Source organism: Vitis riparia, chromosome 18, assembly GCF_004353265.1.
Source record: "Vitis riparia cultivar Riparia Gloire de Montpellier isolate 1030 chromosome 18, EGFV_Vit.rip_1.0, whole genome shotgun sequence".
NCBI lineage: Eukaryota > Viridiplantae > Streptophyta > Magnoliopsida > Vitales > Vitaceae > Vitis > Vitis riparia.
In genome coordinates, this window is record NC_048448.1 from 14,173,596 (window position 1) to 14,196,639 (window position 23,044).

Sequence of the window (23,044 nt, forward strand, 5' to 3'; positions counted from 1 at the left end):
GTCACTTCTAGAGACATCTTAGAGGAAGTCTAGGTTCATAGTGCAGCTTTAGAGGCACTCTGAGAGCTACCCTTCTCTTAGGATTTTGGAACCCTTTTTGTTCCTTTATTGGTTTGAGTGAGTCTATGTTATACTTGTGTCCTATTAGGGATCTTTCTTTTTCTTTGGTAGAGTCCACTTCATTTCATTCACTATTTACACTTTCTTTTCACTCTAGTGTTCATATTTCTTACACTCGTGAACTCTATTGAAGATGGGCATATTTGTAGACTTTTTTTTTTTTTAAAACCAAAGTTTTTTTTTTCTCTTTTTTCTTCTCTTTTTATTTTTTAGCACCTGGGAGGAGTTGGAGAGCATTTCATTTGAAGTGGGAGATAGCTTCCATGAAGCTCCATGCATGGACGTGTGGTTGGGACCACCACATTGCCATGGTGGTGGTTGAGATGGGACTTCTTCTGAGCAAGGAGCAGTGGTACGGGTGGGGTTGGTAGAAGCTTGAGAGGAAGGAAAACAGGAGAAAAATTGGAGACAGCTTGAGAAAAACGGAGGAACGAGAAGGGAAGCTTGAGGGAAAAAATGAGTGGAGACTGTTTTGGCTTGAGAATGAGAACCAACTGAGAATAGAGTGAGAGGGAACGGGGTAAAAAAAAAAAAGGGAGAGGGGGGGGGGGGGTGGAAGGTTAAGGAACCATGAGAGAGCTGAGTTTAATCTAAAGAGAGTTGCAATGGAGCTGGAGAGATGGCGCACGGAAACAAGAAGAAGGAACAGTGAGCTGAAGCCTAAAATTCCTTGTTAGAGGGAAGATCTTCAGGTATGGCCATTATGGGTTTTATTTTTATTTTTATTTTTCATGTTTCTCCTGCTTCATTCTTTGTGATTTCCACATTGCTTGTTGGGTTCATATGGTTTGGTTATTATTGGTTTAATATTTCATTTTCTTTTTTATTCCAATCAAGAGATACTTGAATGTGCTTCAGTTTGTCGTTTCATTTGTAAGGAGCTTCCTACTTTATTCTGAAAACCTTTTCCACAGCTCAATCCACTAATTGTTAAACCTATGGATAAAATAAAAAAATGGGTTCAACATATTGGTTAAGTGTTTTATGCTTTATTCTTGCTTCTCCTCTCTTGCTCCTCCGTTTTCCTATGAATGTGCGTCCCAAACCCTAGAATCCATATATCCTTGAAGGTATCTAGCAAATCAACTGAAAACGAAAACACGAAAAATTTTTTTAGAATTTTTCGAAATGTTTATGTATTGTTTTTTTTTTAAATTTATTTTGGGGAGTTGAGTATGCATGGATCCGGAGCTGTGATGGCTTGGAACATTCTACACAACCTTGAGGAGCCTTGGCCCGATCATGATCCTCTTGATCCTTTGACTGGGTTAGATTTGGGAGTTTCGCCAGTTGATGCTTCAAAGCAGAGGGTTTGGTGCTGTAAAAAATGTAGCTAGATGAAACTGCCTCGCTACCACCATCGTTCTGTTTATGGGAGATGTATTGAAGATGGACCATCATTGTTTTTGGGTTGTGAATTGTGTTGGGGCTTTGAACGACAAGTATTGCCTTCTTTTCTTGTTTTACACGTCTCTTGAAACAAGCCTTGTGACTTCATCATTACTACCACATTTTATAGCTATCATTATTACCACATTTTATAGCCATCATTACTACCACATTTTATAGCATTCTTTATTGAGGGAGAAATGCTTGGAACACCTTGCACCTCGGCCCTCACTTTTGCATGGCTACCCTCGTGTACCACTAACAAAACCTACCTACTACCACATCTCATCTTTTTTAATTCTTTAATATCAAAGTTTAATTATTTTTTTTTAAAACTCCAATTCTTAAATTTAATTTTCAAAATTTCAACTCTCAAATAATTTTAAAAATTCCAATTTCTTTCAAATTTAATTTCCGAAACGCCAATTCTTAAATTTAATTTTCAAAATTTCAATTCTCAAATAATTTTCAAAATTTCAATTTCTTTCAAATTTAATTTCTGAAACTCTAATTCTTAAATTTAATTTTCAAAACTCTAATTGTCAAATAATTTTCAAAATTCCAATTTCTTTCAAATTTAATTTCCGAAACTCGAATTCTTACATTTAATTTTCAAAACTCCAATTCTCAAATAATTTTCAAAAATCTAGTTTCTTTCAAATTTAATTTCCAAAACTCCAATTCTTAGATTTAATTTTCAAAATTTCAATTCTTAAATGATGTTCAAATTTTCAATTTCTTTCAAATTTAATTTCCGAAACTTCAATTCTTAAATTTAATTTTCAAAATTTCAATTCTCAAATAATTTTCAAAATTATAATTTCTTTCAAATTTAATTTCTGAAACTCCAATTCTTAAATTTAATTTTCAAAAATTTAAATTCTCAAAATATTTTCAAATTTTCAATTTTTTTCAAATTTAATTTCCAAAACTCCAATTCTTAAATATAATTTTCAAAACTCCAATTCTCAAATAATTTTCAAAATTCCAATTTCTTTCAAATTTAATTTTCAAAATTCCAATTTCTTTCAAATTTAATTTCCAAAATTCTAATTCTTAAATTTAATTTTCAAGACTCCAATTTTTAAATAATTTTCGAGACTTCAATTTTCAAATAGATTTCAAAAATCTAGTTTTCTTTCGAGCCGTTTTAATTTCACTCCAGTTTTCAAATATATATTTTTTTTTATTCTATAACTCTTCATCCTTTATTAGGGTTTTTTTTTAGGTCGTCAAAAATCCTGATTTTAATAAGTTTGCTACCATTTTCATTTTGGTATGCACTTGTACAAATTTTCTTCGATTTTCAAATAATCTTTTGTTTATCTTGATTTTAAATAAGCAAGAATGAATTTTTCCTAATTCCAAAATAATGGAATTTGTGAGACTAATTCATGCAAGATAAATTGAGCTTTGGTGGGAGCCTCACATATGAGTTTTTTCTTCTGATTGTCAATTGTTATACTTAATGAATATTGTTTGATCTTTGTCTTGCTCTTTGATATGCATGTGATAATTTTATACTTGAGCTAACCTTGTTTCCATGATAGCGCACTATTACTTGTTGTTAAGGTACGATCTCACTCTCACTTTGCTTATTCTTATGCACGATTCATTTTATTATTTGATCATTTCATTGGTATCCATTACTTTCCTTATCAATTGCCATATTTGTCTCACCTTATTTAATAGAGACCCATTTTTAGGGGCTTAGAGGGGTGCTACGGTCTTTACCATATCTTCCCAATAAGTAACCTGACCCTCGAACCCAGACTCGGTTTTTCATAAACTTGTCTTTTCTAAATAAGGAGTCACACTTAGGATTTTCTTTCTTATTTTATTTTTCCTTAAAAAAATAAAACAAAAATAAGTGGTGAATCCAAGTCTTTTCTAAAAATCAAAATTTTCACAAATAAATAGAAAGCGAGTTTCACCATCGAGTGGGAACGCATCGAGAAAAATGCGGGGTCCATAAGGGGTTTCACCAATTCCCCAATTGGTATACACAAATCTAGCTTAGGATCATCCCATTTATTTGGGACCACAAGCTTTGATTCGTATTCCATTCGAAACCGGAATTTTTATTGAAAACCGAGAAATATGCAAACTGATCAAAACATGGTCTCATATTTTTAAAGAAAATGAGATTTTGATTCTAAAGACTCTAAAATGATTTTTTTTTTTTTTAAAAAAAAGATTTTCAAAGGGATTTTTTGAGAAAAGTGTTTTGTTTTAAAAATAAATGAAAAGAACTAGCATAAGATCACACAAACACATCTAGACCAAAAAGATAACTTAAAATTGAACTAAATTGGAATTAGAAATATAAACTTTATCTAACATGATTAAATGAACTATTGGATCAAAATCACTAACACATCTAAACTAAAGAATAAATTAAGATTAAACTATTTGGAATTAAAGACATGAACTTTATCTAATAGGTTTATTTAAACTAATGAATTAAAATCACTAACATACTTAAACTAAAAGATAGGTTAAAATTAAATTAATTGAGAACTAAAAAATTTAAACTTTATCTAACAGGGTTATTTAAAATAAGGAATTAACATCACAAAGACAATTAAATTAAGAGAATAAATTGTAACTAAACTAAACCAGAATTTAAACAAAAACATGATATCTAGTAGGATTAATTAATCTTAAGAATCAAAACTTCAAATATATTTGAATTAAAAAATAAACTAAAATTAAACTAAATTGGAGTTTTAAAAAAACATGAAATTTATCTAACAAAATTAATCAAACAAATGAATTAAAATCACAAACACATCCAAATTAAAAATAAAATAAAATAAAATAAAATTAAAACTAAACTAAATCGGATTAAAAAAAAAAAACAAACTGGAACTCACCTATCCCGTATCATTGATACCCTCTTGAATGCATGCCTGTTGTGCGTGTTTCAGAAAATCATCTCTTAGTGCGTGGCTGTATGTGACAGCCATCCTAAAAGCATGGAGTGGACTGGGCTTATGGCAGCATGTTGTCCCCTCGTTAGTAGCATGTCTTCTCCATTAGCTTGGTGGTATTCCATGTGGTTCCTTTCATGTGGTTGTGTGAGTGGTCTTCTGGGTGGGCTGTCCATGGCTGCGTAACATGAAGAAATGTGGCTGTTTTTCCACTGAATGGCTTGTAATCCTCTATATATGAGTGACGACATTCTCGTATGTGTGTATTGTCAACCTAGTTTCGATATTTACAATGCCTTAGAACCTTGGTGTGATGAATGGGAGACAACCCTTACTAGATGGTGGCATGGGAAGCGGAGGTTTGAGCTATGTTGATTGCGCTGGGTTTAATATCTCTGCATCTCATGTAAGTCAGGAACTATCCAGGTAGCTCTTCTAATAGAGCTTCGACTACAAAAGTATGCCCACCACACACTTCCCTCATGGGAACAAACTGTACAATATCTCGAGTTTCTACACGTCATGCGGAACTCTATAATTGACAACCGGTATTAGCATCAAGGATCTCCATTTGTTTAAAATCTGCTCTTCCCACTCCAACTATCAGAATCGATAGGGGAAAATCAGATGCCCTGACCAAAGCATATTTTGTTTCTTGGAGATCTGTAAGTACTCCATCCGTTATGATAAGCAAAACAAAATATTTGCAGTTGTTATAGCAGAGGGATTGGCCAGCAATTTCAACTACATTGTTGATCACTTGTCCAAATAAAGTTGGTCCCGCCAGAGCAACATGGTTCAGTGCACTTGCATAGGCAGCCATGATCTCTTGGACCCTTTCAACCTCAACACCACTTGCACTTCCATTCAAGTTAAAACAATGTGATATGGTACCATCCATTATCCTTTCCCCAAATCTCCATGCAGGAAAGCGCCTATCAGAATCATAAAATTGTATGACCTCTTCGACGTCCATTATAGCTTGTTGGTAAGCATTGAACCGGCCAAAAGGATCAATGTAGTGCAAAGAATCTGGAGTTTGAGGATTTCCATTTGAAGCAGTAAAATCGACAACAACCATAAAATTAAGTTCACATCCACTAGATACATAATCAATAAAACTATATAGTTGCTTCTCACAAAATTGATTAACAAATGTTGGTCCTTCAAAACCTTCTCATGACCATGTTGAACAGAAGATGGTAAGATGAAATTGGCACCAATTTTTTTTTTTTTTTTTTTGTTTATGAAGTTTTTCCAGGTCTACCACTGATTTTTGAAGTTCAATAATCAGTACATTATTCCCACTAGTATTGAAATCAAAGCACTCAATAACTGATAGGTTATCCTTGCTAACAAATTGCTTCATTGTCAGACGTAGAAGCCTTCAGATTGGATTCAAGTTGTTATCAACCACTTCTGTCTTGCAAATTGAAACAAAACCTCCATGTTCAACCATCCTAGATATTCTTAGAAAAGGGTCACTTTTAGAAACCAAGTCTTTGTTTTCCAAATGTGAACAATGGAATATAACATCAATAGAATTCCTTGAAGCAACTGTTTCCTCTGCATGGACAATGAGTTTCCCTAGGTTTTTCAAACCCCTGTTCCCATTTCTGTTATGAAGATCTAGAGTTAGATTTTGGCCTTGTTTAGTCAATATCTCTGATATAACACAACTGCATTCTCCAAGGAATTCTTGATCATTCAACTTTAGTGTCTAGATAGTCTCCAATCTGATCGCTTGACTTCAAGTTGCCATTCCTCTCCAAGATTCTCCCCAAACAAGTGTACTACCGGTTCGGCTCCTTTTCTCCAAAGTCAATCCCATAATGCTTTCCCTCCAAAGTCTGTATGCTATAATGATTTCTTCCTTGCTTGGAGAATGGTGCGGTTGGTTGATGGTTCCTCCCTAAATCTGCTGGTTCTTCTCTGAGTTAGATCTTCCCCTCTAGAAAAATCTCTCGCGCTCCTTCCAAATCACTGGCTTGTGTGTCCTCTTCCTCTCCTGGAGATATATGTCTCTACTTTTCTCATGAAAACAATCCACAAAAAATCCTCCTGCTCTCCTCCCGTGTCCCTTAATTGAATACAAGGTATGTCATTTTCCCATCATAATTAGAAGTAAGCATTGAATTATAATTACTCAAACTTCCCGATGAACTAATCCTACTGGTTCTAGTAAATGATTTACTTGCACCATTACCTCCCCATAAGAGAGAATCTCCAAGGAAAATATGAGGGATTTTGTGAGCACCATCAGTATTAATGATAACAACAATAATCAAACCATAAATTCCCAACACTCCTGCCATAACAACTGGAACGATCGACTTCATAACAAGCTCCGATCTCATCACACCCATGGAGGCCACACCAACCCCGCTCTTTGCGGTTCCATATGCAGCTCCCATACAGGAGAAAACAAGGGCGGCAGCAGCGTCGAGGAAACCGAAGAATGGAGCCATCTCATCGCCGCTGAAGGTAGACATCTTTTTGTGTTTGATTTCTACCCAAACGGACCAGATTTGAAAAAAAATCTTTCATTTTTAGCGTCCTTTCCTCTATGCTCAGAATTTTTCTTCCTCTTGTTCCCTCTTCCTTTGTCTGGTGTGATTGCACTTTTTTTTCTCATTTTTTTTTTATGATCTTTCTGATCCCCTTTCTAGAATGGCAAGTCATCTTTTCATGTAACGCTCACTATTTCATTCATCTATGCGCGTGATGTTCTTCCAACTGTCCCTTGTATTTTTCCAAAAAAATCGGCTTCATTCATTCACCAGAACGCCGGAGATCCCTCTTTCACGTGCTGCTGAATCACCCTTTACCCTCATGGTGAATATGTGTTGTCCATTTTTAAGTCCTCCGCATCACTTTCCAATGGTGGTTGCATGTGGACCTTCATTGCAGATTTCCTCCAGCTCTCCCAAATCCATAGATGCCTTAAAAAAACACTCTTCTTCCCATCCTGATTTTTCATTCCAAAAAATATATAGCCCATTGACCTTCTTTTTCCTTAAAAAAAATCTGACCTTGATTCCCCATTCCCAAATATGTAATCATTTCCTCATGCAAAACAAAATAAAATAAACTTAAAAATTACAAAAAAACTAATGAAAATCATGAGATTGATAAATAAAATAAAAGAAGACTAAAAAGAAAAAAAGAAAGACTAAATTACGTAATTCCATGATTTAATAATGCAACATGCATATTTAAAGTCAAAGCAATTCAAGCAATTTTCTATTAAATAAGTAAATAAATAAAAAAATTAAACAAAAATAAATGTAATTATTAAATTCATGCAATAATAATAAAAAGATTAAAAATAAAAATAAAAATAAAATATTAAAATAAATAAATAATAAATCAAGCGCGTGCTAGTCATATAATCTATGCAACCCTAATTGAGAGGTAACTTAAGCAAGACTGGTAAAACTAAGTGGGCTAGTCATGCCTAATGGGCCATATGTGTTTAAATGTGCCTAAGGTGCCTATGTGGGCTTAAAGTGCCTAAGTGGGCCTAGGATGGTGCCCTAATGGGCCTAGGATGGTGCCCTAATGGGCCTAGGGTGCTTAAATGGACTTAAGGTGTCTAAGTGGGCCTAAGGTGCCTAAGTGGGCCTAAGGTGCCTAAGTGGGCTTAGGATGCTTAAATGGGTCTAGGGTGCCTAAATGGACTTAAAGTGCCTAAGTGGGCTTAAGGTGCCTAAGTGATCTAGTTTAAATAGGGCTGCCAAGAGTCACAATGGGGTTAGGTAAATCTCTTAACCAAAATCTCCAAGGTGTCTTAGAAAAGATAGGCTACACGAGTAGTAATGGGCCATTGGAAATTGCTATAAGGTATTGAACAAATACCTAATAGGACATGTGCTAAAAGGACAAAATGAAGGGTCTATAGATATTTTATTGTTTAGGGGAATTTGTCCAAGGTTTCCTTTCAACTCCTTGTGTGCGCCGTAACATGCTAGTAGTGATTCGTGGTGAGGACTTGACTTCCTTAATCATCACCTCCATGTATTCTCTTGTAGTAAAGGCAACCCTATAGCTTGAATAAGAGTAGTAGGTTGAAACATCACGACTTGATTCTTGATTGTATTTCTCAAACCAATTATGAACCATATTCCTCTATTAAGCACTTGTCCTTACCATTAATGCTTCAAACCACTCTTAATAAATTCACACCGATGAGGTTTGCCTCAATTTAGTAATCTAGCCTATTAGATTGTCATACGTCCTTGGCCCAAGCTGCATAATTATATTTACAACAAATGTCTTTCAATTTAATTCCTTAACAAAGGCTTCATAACCCTAGAACCATTGTAGAGTCTTGCCCTTCAAATGAATAGAGGCAATCTCAACCTTCTCTTATTCCAACATTTCATTATACTTGGAAAACCTCTCACACTTGTACACCCAACCCACAAGATTTTCCTCCTCAAAAGCTGGAAAATTCAATTTTAAAAATTTGGTTTGCATATGATTCATGCCAAAAGCGAAACCTGTTCGTGGCTTGATTGCAATTAAACCACAAGCCCGCATGATTTTTCTATTAGATGATCAATTTTGAGGTTCATCGCTATCATCATTCGGGCTAACTCCTTCAGTTCTAACAATTGTTGATTTGAGGCCTCTTTCAATTGCTTTACGGAATCCTCCAACGGATGAACTTCTTGTGTTCTAGTCCCATCCGTCATCACTTGGTGCTAGGTTGTCGCTCTAATACCAATCAAACAACCAAGAAGAAGAAGAAGATACGATATAAACAAAGAAAAATAAAACTTTTATTGAATAATGTTCTCATAATCCCTACCCAAAAGGAACTAGTCTCTTTATACCCAAGAGTCATTGACTCAACAAAAATAAAAGTATAAATTGCAAAAGAAAATAAAATAAAATCTGAGTAATTACCAAACTCAGCTTATTCAGAAACACTTAAAATAACCAAAATAAAATCAAATAAAATGACGGAACCTAATTTAAAATGAGTTATTGCAAAAGTATTTTAAAGGTGGATTTTATAACCCTCGTTTCTTCCTTGTAGGATCAACTGGTGCAATTCTCTTGGGTCAATTTCTCAATTGTGAGAACAAGAGGTGTAGAGATTTTGATATGATCATGCTTAAAACTGCAAGTAGGGATGTCACAGAGAGGCAGCATTAAAGGTGCAGTGACGTGATGGAGAAAAATAAAATTTTGTTTCTTTTCTGCAACCAGGAGGCCAACTAAAAGAGAGCAAGTTCAGTCAACTCTATTATCCATGAAACCTGTATTACAAAAGAAAGTGAAAGATTAAGACAAATATTGAGAGACCCATTTAATTCTGCTGCTTGGCCTTTTCAAACATAGTGATTTTGTTAGTAATTGCTGGGTTTTGTGGCGCTTTCTCAAGGGTAGGTGTGATATTGGGGTTCTGAAGGAGAGAGACAGAGGGGTATCATAAAACGACGTGGTTGGAACTCTTTCTCACATTACGTTTAGGGTTTTTGCTTCTAATTGGCAGCAGGAAGGAGCTGAGTGGGAGAGTGACAAATATGAGAAAAAAATAACCCATCTGCATGGAAGCCATTTTTGGGCTAAGTTTCAGTAGTGGAGGAGAAAACTGGCAATTCCTCAGTCTGAGCTTCTCCTTTTTCCTCAATTGGATGCTGTTTATGTAGGGCTTGACCAATCCAAGTTGAAGCCCTAGTTAAAACCCTGATGGGGCTAATTAATCGGATGCCATATTGCAGAAAGAGCTTCTTTCTCATTTTACTTGAGCCTTGAAAAAGTTCAGCAGATGGAGAATAACATTTCCCTAATCCTCCATTTGCTGGTTAGAATTACAATTCCCCATCTCTCCTTGTAAATTCTCTGTTTATATCAATATTAGCTATCTCATCCTTGCCAAAAACAGCTTGCTCTAATGCTTTCTAATTCGTGGTAACAGATGCTTTGCTTTGATATATGAACTTAACGCAAATAAAAAATAACATTCCATTTGGAATGTGTTTGATTAGTTATGTATTTAACCCCATGCACTTGTACTTTGAAGGACAATTCAAGGGCTTTCCATGCATTGATTGAATATGGCTAATGGCTAGTCAAATGAGTATCCAATGGATAAGTCATAAGAATGAGGAAAGAGGTGTTTTCCTGGTTACTGGATGAGGTAGAGGCTGAATCTTTATGCTTTACTTAATGCCTGAGAAAGATTCTATGGAAATGATTTCTTCAAAATATTACAGTAAGGGGGTGGTATGTTTCTTCCTCTATTGAAATTTTGATGAATAATTTCCTCTTGGTTTTGAAGTTGTGGTTTGCTACATTGGTGGATGTCACTGGCATTATCTAACTATGTTTATCTATATTTCTTTTCTTCTTTGCATTTATTTGTCTATCCCCTTTTCCTTTTCTTGTTTGTGTCAAACATTTGCTGTTGATTATCTTTTGGAATGTTATGTTTATACAAATAACAGTGTGGCTTAGAACTGTTGTATGTTGGTAGTCTATTGCTCAAACCAACTGTCTGAATAAAATGCTTGGGTAATAACCTATTAATTGAACGTTGTGAAGAACTCCCATATTGCTTTTGTGTGAATCCCTTGGTTATTGTTTTTTTTTTCATCATTTTGGAAGGGATCTGATATATATTTTCAATAGGTGTAAGTGTGAGGCATACTTTGTGACCGCAACCAGATCCATCATTTTAATTTAAGAATTTTATATTTGTAGATAGACCAAGATGCTTTTGTTTTGCTGTTAACACATTTCCAAACAGTTCAGATAAAATGTATCAATAAACATCAGCCATAGAAACATCCATATTTTCAGTCTGCAGATTAGGAACTTGTAGCTTTAATTAATAGGACATAAAGTTGAACATAAAAATTCTGCATTATCATGAAATAATATAGCTCATAAATCCAGTAGAAAAGCTTTAATATCATGCAACTTTGTCAATGCTTCTCTCATGATTAAACGATCTATAGCTGAATGAGCAACACACGACAAACCAACATGTATTATGGCAGTAATACACTCTTCAGTTTTTATTTGCCAATGGGACAAAGTCTTGCTGCTATTAATGATGCTGTTAAAGTCACCAGAAGAACTAGTGAAGATGCTATAGTCTGTACAAGCATCATTGTTAAAAAGCTGTTTGTCAGCCATATCTAAAAATTGAGTTATGAGCAGAGCAGATGCCAACTTATTCTGATCTAAACCTTCCTGAAACATTTCATCTGTGGGTTTCTTTGCTGTGAAATTCCAAAGCTGTAGACATCCCTACTTGTTGAAATCCTGCTACCTAAACTACACTCTACAACAAAATAACAGCACATTAGAGTAATGAAGACCCACACTCAAAAAATTGTACTACTAATCATAAAGGGAAAACAATGATTTGGACAGTTTTAGTTGTGTGTGGTGCCTGGAGCAATGTAACAAATCGAGCCCTTTAGTCCAATTGTGCTGCTTTCATCCTCTGATGGATTCTTCCAAAGGAACCTTAACCTTGCCAGTCCAAAATCTCCCACATGGGCTCCCATATTATCATCTAAAAGTACATTTGCAGGTTTCAAATCACAATGGACAACAGGTGGATCACAGTCATGGTGCAGATAATCCAAAGCTGAAGTTACATGTATTGCAATATTTAGTCTCTGGATCAGAGTCAAAGCTAACCCAGAATCAGTATCTTCTGGATACAGCCATTTCTCCAGGTTACCATTGGACATAAACTCCATAACCAAGGCCTTGAATTCAACCCTGCTTTTGTCAATGCTTGATCATGGTGATAACCTTCACAAGGTTTCGATGCTGAATGTTCCTCAACACTTCACACTCTGCATTGAAATTCTCAGAAGCTTCACCTTGTTGTAAGTCAGATAACCTTCACTGCAAAAAAGGTGTTGACCCCATTTTCACCAGTTCTGAAAACTCCTTTATATTCAGATCCAGAGCCTCCCTTTACTACCAAATTTTCTGCAGAGAAATCATTTGTAGCAAGCTGGAAGTCAGAGTACGATATCTTTGGTAGCAACACCTTGAAAAGAGGAGATGAAAAGCTTGTTCCTCTCCTATATTTCTTGTTTTGGGAGATCAGCGTTCGTGTGATACAGGCTGCACACATTAACAGAGCAAAGCTGGCAACTGGAATCACAATCTTGAGTATCAAATGCCTATTTGACTTCACTTTTGTGATGCATGTGGGGATTCTCAGCTTTCCTGCAGCCTCAGGGTCACTACCACAGAGCTTATTATTTCCTGTATGAGAAAGCCAGGTGAGGTTCATGAAAACACCTTTTCTTGGAACTGGTCCTTCCAAGTCCTTGAAAGACAAATTTAAGATCTGCAAATACAAAAGATCCTCTAACTCTTCGGGGATTCCCCCAGTCAGACTGTTGGAAGAAAGATCCAAGCCTCCAATGCTATTAATTTACCCATCGACACTGGTATCTAGCCTGAGAGTTTGTTTGTGGCAATATTGAAAGTACAGAGACTTAGGCAAGAACCAATTGTTGATCAAATATTTCTTGAAAGCTGGTTATTAGAAGCATCCAGGACCTCAAGGCGTTCCAAAATTCCAACTAGGGCGGGTGGAGAACCACTTAGTTCGTTATGTGCCAAATACATCTCGATTATATCAAGAAGTCTGAAAATCTCCTTGGGTATGCTACCACTGAGCCTGTTCTGTCTTAGACCTTCTCTTTAAATTCTGGCACTTAGTATCATTACCTGTGAAAAGATTTTGGTGTACGTCTAAGGCCAAGAGATTTTGAAATCTTTCAAATCCTTGGGGAATGCTACCAGTCAGAAAATTGTTGCCGATGCAAAATTCAAGGAGATGAGTAGAAAGATTTGCAACTGAAGTTGGAAGTTTGCCAGCTAGCTGGTTATCATTAAGATATAGAAACTCCAACTGGGTACAGTTTACCAGTGAATTAAATACCTGAAGATTAAGCTTGGTGGTGGAAAAGAGATTATCCAGGCAAAGATGTAAGAGTCTAAGATTATTCATGTTACCAAGTAAAGGAACTGACCCTTGAAAGTGGTTTGAAGAAAAGTCTGGGGATTGAATTTGTTAAGCATTAGACAAAGAACGGGGTATTGGCCCTTCCGGCTGGTTGTGTGCTAAGTAGACTTCTGCCAGGTTTGGAAGTGCAAGGCCCATATCAGTTTGTATTTCTCCAACAAGCATATTTTGTGATACAGACAGTTTGTATTTCTCCAACAAGCATATTTTGTGATACAGATAAGTAAATCAAAGAAGAAATGTAGTAGATGGAATAAGGGATCTTTTGTAGGGAATTAAACCGAATTCCCAACCCGTGAGAAACAAAAAATTAGAGAAAAACAAACGCCAAAGAAAAACAATCACACGCACAAGACAGTATTTACGTGGTTCGGCAATTTGCCTACATCCACGGAGTTGCAGGGATATCACTATTATCAGGGAAGAATATAGAGTACAACATGGCGGCTACAATATTCTCTCTATATATATAACATGGCAACCCCACCACACTAAAAAAGTCTAATTCCAAAAGGTGGTTCTACAATGGGCTAAACGGGCCCAACAGGCCTCAATAAATCTCCCATTAAAAAACCATGCAATATTATTCGGGTTGGGTCGTCAAACCAGATCAAACAAAACTAGGCTCCACAAAGCCCAACAAATCTCCCACTTGGAGACTAGTTCAATCACCAACATCAAACCGCTATCCTCCAAGAAACAATCCCTCATCTCTACAACTCATCCTCCTGTCCTCAAGCTAGAAGACCAATTGAAGCTGCGCACAGCTTCAACTTCTCAATAGTGACACCCTTAGTCAACATGTCTGCCGGGTTCTTAGATCCACAAATCTTCTCAAGTATTACCAGTTTATCTTCAACAAGATAACGAATAAAGTGGTATTTTGTTTGTATATGCTTCGACTTTGAATGAAAAGCCGAATTTTTGGCAAGAAAAATTGCACTCTGACTGTCACTGTGTAGAATGCCCATCTCCTGCTTCTTACCCAATTCATCTAAGAAACCATGTAACCAAATCATCTCCTTTCCAGCTTCAGTTGCTGCAACATACTCAGCTTCTGTAGTAGACAAAGTAACAATCTTCTGTAGATTTGAAGCCCATGATATAGCTGTACCACCTAGAGTAAAAACAAACCCAGTAGTACTCTTTCTACTATCAATATCACCAGCAAAATCAGCATCTACATAACCCTGCAATTTCAAACTTGCATTTGTGAAGCAAAGGCATGTATCTAATGAACCCTTCAGATATCTTAGAATCCACTTGACTGCCTCCCAATGTTGCTTTCCAGGCCTACTCATGAATCTACTCACAACTCCCACTGCATGTGCAATGTCTGGCCTTGTACACACCATAGCATACATCAAGCTGCCAATAGCTAAGGCATAGGGCACCTTGCTCATATGGTCCCTTTCTTCTTCTGTCTTCGGTGACTGTTCTTTGCTTAGTTTGAAATGACTCCCCAAGGGTGTGCTCACTGGTTTAGCTTCATTCATGTTAAACTTGCTGAGAACTTTCTTCACATACTCTGACTGTGAAAGCTTCAATGTACCATTAGCCTTGTCTCTAATGATTCTCATACCAAGGATTTGCTTTGCAGCTCCCAAATCCTTCATTGCAAATTGTTTGGACAATTGCTTCTTTAGATTATTAATCTCCTCAATGTCAAACCCTGCAATAAGCATATCATCCACATACAACAGTAATATGATGTAAGAATTGTTAAAAGACTTAACATAGCAACAATGATCAGCTTCACATCTCTTGAACCCAATTTTATGCATAAAACTGTCAAACTTCTTGTACCACTGTCTAGGAGCTTGTTTAAGGCCATACAAACTCTTTCTCAGTTTGCAGACTAGATTCTCTTGTCCTTGAACAATGAACCCTTCTGGATGAATCATGTAAAGGTCTTCCTCCAAGTCACCATGAAGGAATGCTGTCTTCACATCTAACTGCTCAAGATGTAAGTTTTCTGCAGCCACCATTCCAAGTACAAGTCTAATTGTTGACATCTTCACAACTGGAGAAAATATCTCTGTGTAGTCAATGCCCTCCTTCTGCTGGAACCCTTTAACAACTAATTTGGCCTTGTAACGTTTGCTACCATCATGCTCATTCTTTATTCTGTATACCCACTTGTTGTGCAAAGCCTTCTTTCCTACTGGCAGTTCAGTTAGTTCCCATGTTTGATTCCCCAACAGGGAATCCATCTCATCCTTCATGGCTAACTCCCACTTGCTTGAATTCTCATCTTGCAAGGCTTCATCATAACACTCTGGCTCACCACCATCAGTCAACAGGAGATAATTTAAAACAGGTGAATAACGCTGTGGAGGTCTAATGTTCCTGGAAGATCTGCGAATTTCAGCTATAGGTGTAGTCAAATCTACCTATGAATTTACATTCTCCTTATCTTCTTCACCCCCTTTTTGGACAGTACTTTCAGTCAATTCATCTAAGTTGACAAACTTAGATTTCTTTTGATCTATCTCTGTAATATCTGACACTACAGTTGACCTGTCCTTGTACATAACCTGTTCATTAAATATCACATTTCTACTTCTGATGATTTTCCTGTTTTGTTCATCCCAAAACCTATAGCCAAATTTCTCATCACCATAGCCAATGAAAAAACATATTTTTGACTTTGCATCAAGTTTATTACGAGCATCAGAATCAATATGAACATAAGAAACACAACCAAAAACTTTTAAATGTGAAAACTTCACCTCTTTACCGCTCCAAACCTCCTCAGGAAGTCTGAACTCCATGGGAACTGATGGTCCTCGGTTTATCAGGTAAGCTGCAGTGCTAACAGCATTAGCCCAAAAAGTTTTTGGTAGTCCAGCATGCAACCTCATACTTCTAGCACGCTCATTGAGAGTTCTGTTCATGCGCTCAGCCACACCATTCTGCTGTGGTGTCCTAGGAATGGTCTTCTCCATCCTAATTCCCTGTGCAGCACAATACTCACTGAACCCTCCATCTATGTACTCTCCTCCATTATCTGACCTCAAACATTTTACTTTCAAACCTGTTTCTGTCTCAACCATGGCTTTCCACTTCTTAAAAGTTTCAAATACATCAGATTTATTTTTTAGAAAATAAACCCATACCTTTCTACTTGAGTCATCAATAAAAGTGATGTAGTACCTTGAACCTCCTAGGGATGCAACCGGAGAAGGCCCCCACAAATCAGTGTGTACTAGTTCCAATTTTTCAGCCTTCAGTGTCCTGCCAGTTTTCAAGAAGCTCACCTTTTTTTGCTTTCCTAAGATGCAACTTTCACACATGTCAAAATCAATGGACTTCAATTCTGGTAGTTTTCCTTTTGACAGCAACATCTTCATCCCTTTCTCACTCATGTGACCAAGTCTGCGGTGCCATAGGCTTGTATCAGTACTTGCATCAGCAACTGCAATTGTGTCTCTTGGACATGAGGTCATATACAGAGTACCAGTCTTCTTTCCACGAGCCAATACCCTAGCTCCCTTTGTAACCTTCCAAGTACCACCAACAAATAGTATTGCATGTCCTTCATCATCAAGTTGTCCAACAGAAATCAGATTCCTCCTCATGTCAGGAATATGTCGAACCTTCTCCAGTAACCAAACAGACCCATTGGGCAAAGATATCCGGACGTCTCCCAGACCCACAACATCCAAGGCTGAACCATTAGCCAAATACATCTTACCAAAATCACCTGCAACATAATTCTGTATGATTTCTCGGTGTGGAGTGGTATGAAACGAAGCTCCTGAATCCAAAACCCAATCATCAAGTGGACTGTCTACTGCAAGAAGTAATGCATCTTGTACCTCTTCTATTACAGCATTAGCAGAATCATCTTCATTCTTCTTCTTAGGGCTTTTGCATTGCCTTTTAAAGTGACCTGTTTTCCCAAAATTCCAACATTGTACTTGTTGGCCTGATCTAGATTTGCTTCTGTTCCGACTAGAATTTCTGGAATTTGATCTACCCTGATTTGAATTTCTGTTATTACCTCTACCTCTTGTCTCAAGGTTTAGGGCAGAACCAGATCATGAGGTTTCACCTGCATCTCTTCGGCGAATCTCCTCAGCCAGAATTAAATCTCGTATATCATTGTACTTGAGCTTTTCCTTTCCCGTAGAATTGCTTACTGCCATCCTCATTGCCTCCCAACTGTTTGGCAAAGAAGCCAAGACGATTAGAACACGAATCTCATCATCAAAATCAATTTCTACAGACGACAATTGATTTGTGATTGTATTAAATTCATTCAGATGTTGTGCTACTGATGCATTCTTTGCCATCTTCAAATTAAACAATTTCTTCATCAGATGCACCTTATTGTTTGCGGACGGCTTTTCATACATACCGGACAAAGCCTTCATCAAATCTGCTGTGGTCTTCTCCTTTACAACATTATGTGCAACAGACCTAGATAGAGTTAACCTAATAACTCCTAGAACCTGTCTGTCAAGAAGCGCCCATTCCTCAGCCTTCATACTCTTAGGTTTTGTCCCAAAAGAGGTAGATGCAATTTCCTCCCATAGAGATAATCTTCAATCTGCATCCTCCAATACGCAAAGTCTGTGCCATCAAACTTTTATATTCCAGATGCCTTTCCTGCTTCCTCTGTCATTGTTCCCACTCAAACCTAACCCTAGGCTCTGATACCAGTTGTAGGGAATTAAACCGAATTCCCAACCCGTGAGAAACAAAAAATTAGAGAAAAACAAACGCCAAAGAAAAACAATCACACGCACAAGACAGTATTTACGTGGTTCGGCAATTTGCCTACATCCACGGAGTTGCAGGGATATCACTATTATCAGGGAAGAATACAGAGTACAACATGGTGGCTACAATATTCTCTCTATATATATAACACGGCAACCCCACCACACTAAAAAACCATAATTCCAAAAGGTGGTTCCACAATGGGCTAAACGGGCCCAACAGGCCTCAATAAATCTCCCATTAAAAAACCATGCAATATTATTCGGGTTGGGTCGTCAAATCGGATCAAACAAAACTAGGCTCCACAAAGCCCAACATCTTTCTCTCAAACTGATTCCCTGAGAGCTAAAGTTTTTGAAGATTATGGAGATGACCCAACTCATTTGGGATTTTGGCAAAGAATTGGTTTCTTTCTAGGCTGAGAACAGTTAGAGAGGATAGGTTTCCAAATGTTGGAGGGATTACACCTGTAAGGTTATTCACTGCAACGTCAAGAATTCTGAGTCTTGACAGATCTCCAAGATCAGATGGAAGGTTCCCAATAAGTTGGTTGTGCTTGAAATAAATCTCCTCAAGATTATAACAATGACAGAGACCAACTGGAATTGTACCATTAATGGAGTTTCTTGCAAGGTTAATATTATGAAGAAGTGACAGATGGCTAAAATCCAGTTGAAGTTGGCCATAAAATGACTTGTTGTAAAGATCTAGCAATTGGAGGCAAGTGAGGTTGGAAAGGCGAGGGTGTATCATACCAGAGAGCCCATAACTAGCAAGACGAAGTGACTGAACTCTAGTTCCGTTGTTGGCACAAGTGACACCAAACCAAGTACAGTGAGATGAATTCAGGTTCCACCCAGAAAGAACATTTTGGGAGTCAGAGACTACGGACTTGAAAGATAGAAGTGCAAGAGTATCTGTATCAGCATCAACAGCTCCTACCCTGTTCATGCTGCAATATAGAATAATTTGAAAGAGGAGGAGGAGGATGAGCAATGAGAAATGAAGATGTTTCTTCATGTTCGAAAGAATGGTCATTGAATTCAAGATTTGCAGTCTATATTTTAGCTGCCAGCACATGTTAAGGCCTGATGTGTGTAGAAGGATAACCATTGAAAAGTTGAATTCAATTATCAAACAAGGGCAAATTATTTATTAATCAGTCCCTGTTAAGAGCAATGTAACTTCCTCCTAACCATTTCTCTAACCAGGTTATCCTATCTGACAAGATTAGAAAATGACCTTAAATTTATACAATTATTTACCAGAACTAGCTTCTGTCTTATGCTTCATCCTTTGATTCCATAATGAGGGAAAAGCCATTTTTCTGTATTAAGTATCAAGAGGGAGAGTCAAGCTTAGCAGCAGTGGATGGCTGAAATCATTTGATCAATTCTGATTTCTGCAAAAGAAACAGAAATCTGTTGATTAATTGGTCGATTGTGCTCCCTTTTTTCTTGCTATGCAGGGTATACTTGAGAACATGTCCTCTTGTGCATAGTTTTCCCTTTCAGATATTATTAGGTGGAAGATACCACTAGAACTAGTATACAAGGAAGGTGACAAGCAAGACTGATAGACCTTTGACTTTTTTGTGAGAATGTCTGATCAATGTTTGAAAAAAAAACATGTTATAATAAATCCCAAATGCTGTCAAAGAAAAACAAATCTGAAAGTTTCTAGATGGATTGAATAGTCAATGGATTCATATCGACGGCATTATTTCTTAAAATTATACCAAGGAGAATGTACTCGGTCCAAGTGCTATAAGAAGAATAAATTATGCTTTCTAATTCCTATAAGAATACTAATTTGAGATCTGTCCAAAATGTTAGAACTCATGAAAGTTTGACTCTGAAGTTTGAAAAAGTCTTAGTTAGACTTAGTCTTTGTTATTGTTTTATATCAGATTTTTGCTCCATAATTTTCTGTTTTCAGTTAGTAGAAGTAGTGCCAATAAAATCTGAAAGTAGATGAGATTTTTTTGCAATTTCTGTTTGGTTGTAAGCCTATAAATAGGCATTCTCATTTGTGAAATATATGGGTGCCTTCCTTCAATTCTTAACTCTCAAATTATTTATTTTTTCTCTGTAAGTTCTAGTTTTTTTTTTATAGATTCTGACACTGGTATCAGAGCCCCGTTCCTACGGGTTGTGAGGCAAAGTTTCTTTGAGTGTTTTGAGTGCTAAACACAGTGAGTTTGAGTGATTTATTTTTTCAGGTAATTGTGGTGCAAACATGTCTACTTTCAGTAGTACTTCCTCTGTTATTCCAGTGCTTAATGGTAAACACTATTACATTTGGGCTGTCAAGATGAGGTTTTACTTAAGGTCTCAAGGTTTGTGGAATGTTGTGATGTCTGAAACTGATCCACCACCATTGGGAGCAAATCCTACAGTTGCTCAGATGAAAGCATATGAGGAGGAAAAACTCAAGAAAGACAAAGCCATCACCTGCCTACATTCAGGACTTGCAAACCACATCTTCACCAAAATCATGGACTTGGAAACTCCTAAACAGGTATGGGACAAGCTCCAAGGTGAATTTGAGGGCAGTGACAGAGTCAAAATTTTCAGGCTTCTCACATTGAAAAGAGAGTTTGAATTGATGAAGATGAAAGACAATGAACCTGTGAAAGATTATTCTAGCAAGTTAATGGATGTCGTAAACCAAATGAGGCTTCTTGGTGAGGCATTTACAGATCAAAAGGTGGTAGAAAAGATCATGGTTTCAGTGCCTCAAAAGTTTGAAGCCAAGATCTCTGCAATTGAAAAGTCTTGTGAGTTGCAAAGTCTCACAATTGCAAAGTTAACCAACAAGCTTCATGCGCAGGAGCAAAGGGTCTTAATGAGAGGTGATGAAGCTACTAAAGGTGCTTTTCAAGCAAATCATAAGGGAAAGAGTTCTGGAAACCTGTAAGGAAAGAAGTTCTTCAAGAACAACAAAGGGAAAGCTAAAAGATCTTTAAGAAAAGGAAACTTTTTGCCTTGCTCTCATTGCAGCAGAACCAACCATGTTGAGAAAGATTGTTGGTACAAAGGTAAACCTCTTTTTAATTGTAATTTCTATAATAAACTTGGCCACAGTGAGAAGTATTGTAGAGCCAAGAAAAAACAATCTCAGCAGCAAACACAACAACATGCAAATGTGATTGAAGAAGACAAAAAAGATGATGAGCATTTATTTATGGCATCACAAGCACTCAGTTCTCATGAACTAAATACTTGGCTCATTGATAGTGGCTGCACCAGTCACAACCAAACATCTATCAATTTTAACCCCCATTGACAGATCAATTCAACCAAAGGTCAAGTTGGGAAATGGTGAAGTTGTGCAGGCCAAAGGAAAATGGACGATTGCTATCAGCACCAAGAGAAGTACAAAAATTGTCACTAATGTTCTTTACATTCCAGAACTAGATCAAAATCTTCTTAGTGTTACACATGCTAAGAAATGGATATGCAATCTCTTTTAAAGAAAAATTTTGCTTTATCACTGGTGTACGTGGAACAGAGATAGCAAAAATTAAAATGAATGGAAATAGCTTTTATTTGAAGCTTGATTTAGTTGAAGGTCATGTCTTTAGTGCCAAGATTGATGAGAGTGTTGTTTGGCACAAAAGATATGGTCATTTCAACTTGAAGTCATTGAAGTTCATGCAAGAAGCTGGTATGGTTGAAGACATGCCTGAAATCACAGTTAATGCTCAAACTTGTGAAAGTTGTGAGCTAGGGAAGCAACATCGCAAATCATTCCCTCAAAATATGTCCAAGAGAGCTACTCACAAGATGGAATTAGTTCATTAAGATATTTGTGGACCAATGAGCATAGCCTCATTGAGCAACAATGTTTATTTTGCACTATTTATTGATGATTTCAGTAGAATGACTTGGGTTTATTTTCTAAATACCAAATCACAAGTGCTCTCTGTGTTCAAAAGCTTCAAGAAAATGGTTGAAACTCAAAGTGGCCAGAAGGTTAAGGTGCTCAGAATTGATAATGGAGGTGAATATACCTCAAAAGAGTTCAATGTTTTTTGTCAAGAAGTTGGAATTGTACACCAGCTAACAACTCCATACTCACCGCAGCAGAATGGAGTCTTTGAGAGGAAGAATAGAACGCTAATGGAGATGGCGAGGTGCATGCTATTCGAGAAGAAACTACCAAAGCTTCTATGGGCTGAAGCAGTTAGCACCTTAGTATATTTGTTTAATAAACTACCGACTAAGTCTGTTCAGAGCAAAACACCAATAAAGGCATGGTCTGGTGTAAAACCATTTGTCAAGCACCTGAAAGTGTTTGGTTCATTATGTTACCTTCATGTGCCATCTATCAAGAGAGGTAAGCTTGATGAAAGAGCTGAGAAGGGTGCTTTTGTTGGGTATGCAGCAGAATCAAAAGGTTACAGAATTTATAGCTTGAGTAGAATGAAAATTGTGATAAGTAGAGATGTGCACTTTGATGAAAATTCCTACTGGAATTGGGACTTGAAGAAAGTCCATAAATGTGATCAAACCACTCCATCTATTCTTGAACCAGCAAAAGATCCACTTGATGTTGAAGCAACTTCACACACACCAGTGCTTAAGGTAAGGCCATTATCTAATGTGTATGAGAGGTGCAATCTTGTACATGCTGAGCCTACATGTTACACAGAAGCTGCAAGATTTCTAGAATGGATTGAGGCTATGAAAGCTGAAATTGATGTTATTGAAAGAAATGGAACTTGGAAGTTGATAGAATTACCTGAAGCTAAAAAGACAATTGGTGTAAAATGGGTTTTCAGAACCAAATTCAATTCAGATGGTTCAATCTTCAAGCATAAGGCTAGATTGGTTGTGAAGGGTTTTGCTCAAGT

General features: G+C 36.8%; 2 pseudogenes; both read right to left on the bottom strand.

Annotated features, from left to right (window-relative positions):
* Positions 1–4,776: 4,776 nt before the first annotated feature.
* Positions 4,777–6,934, bottom strand: LOC117905438 (annotated as a pseudogene).
* A 4,405-nt stretch (positions 6,935–11,339) lies between these two features.
* Positions 11,340–19,137, bottom strand: LOC117905439 (annotated as a pseudogene).
* Positions 19,138–23,044: the final 3,907 nt, after the last annotated feature.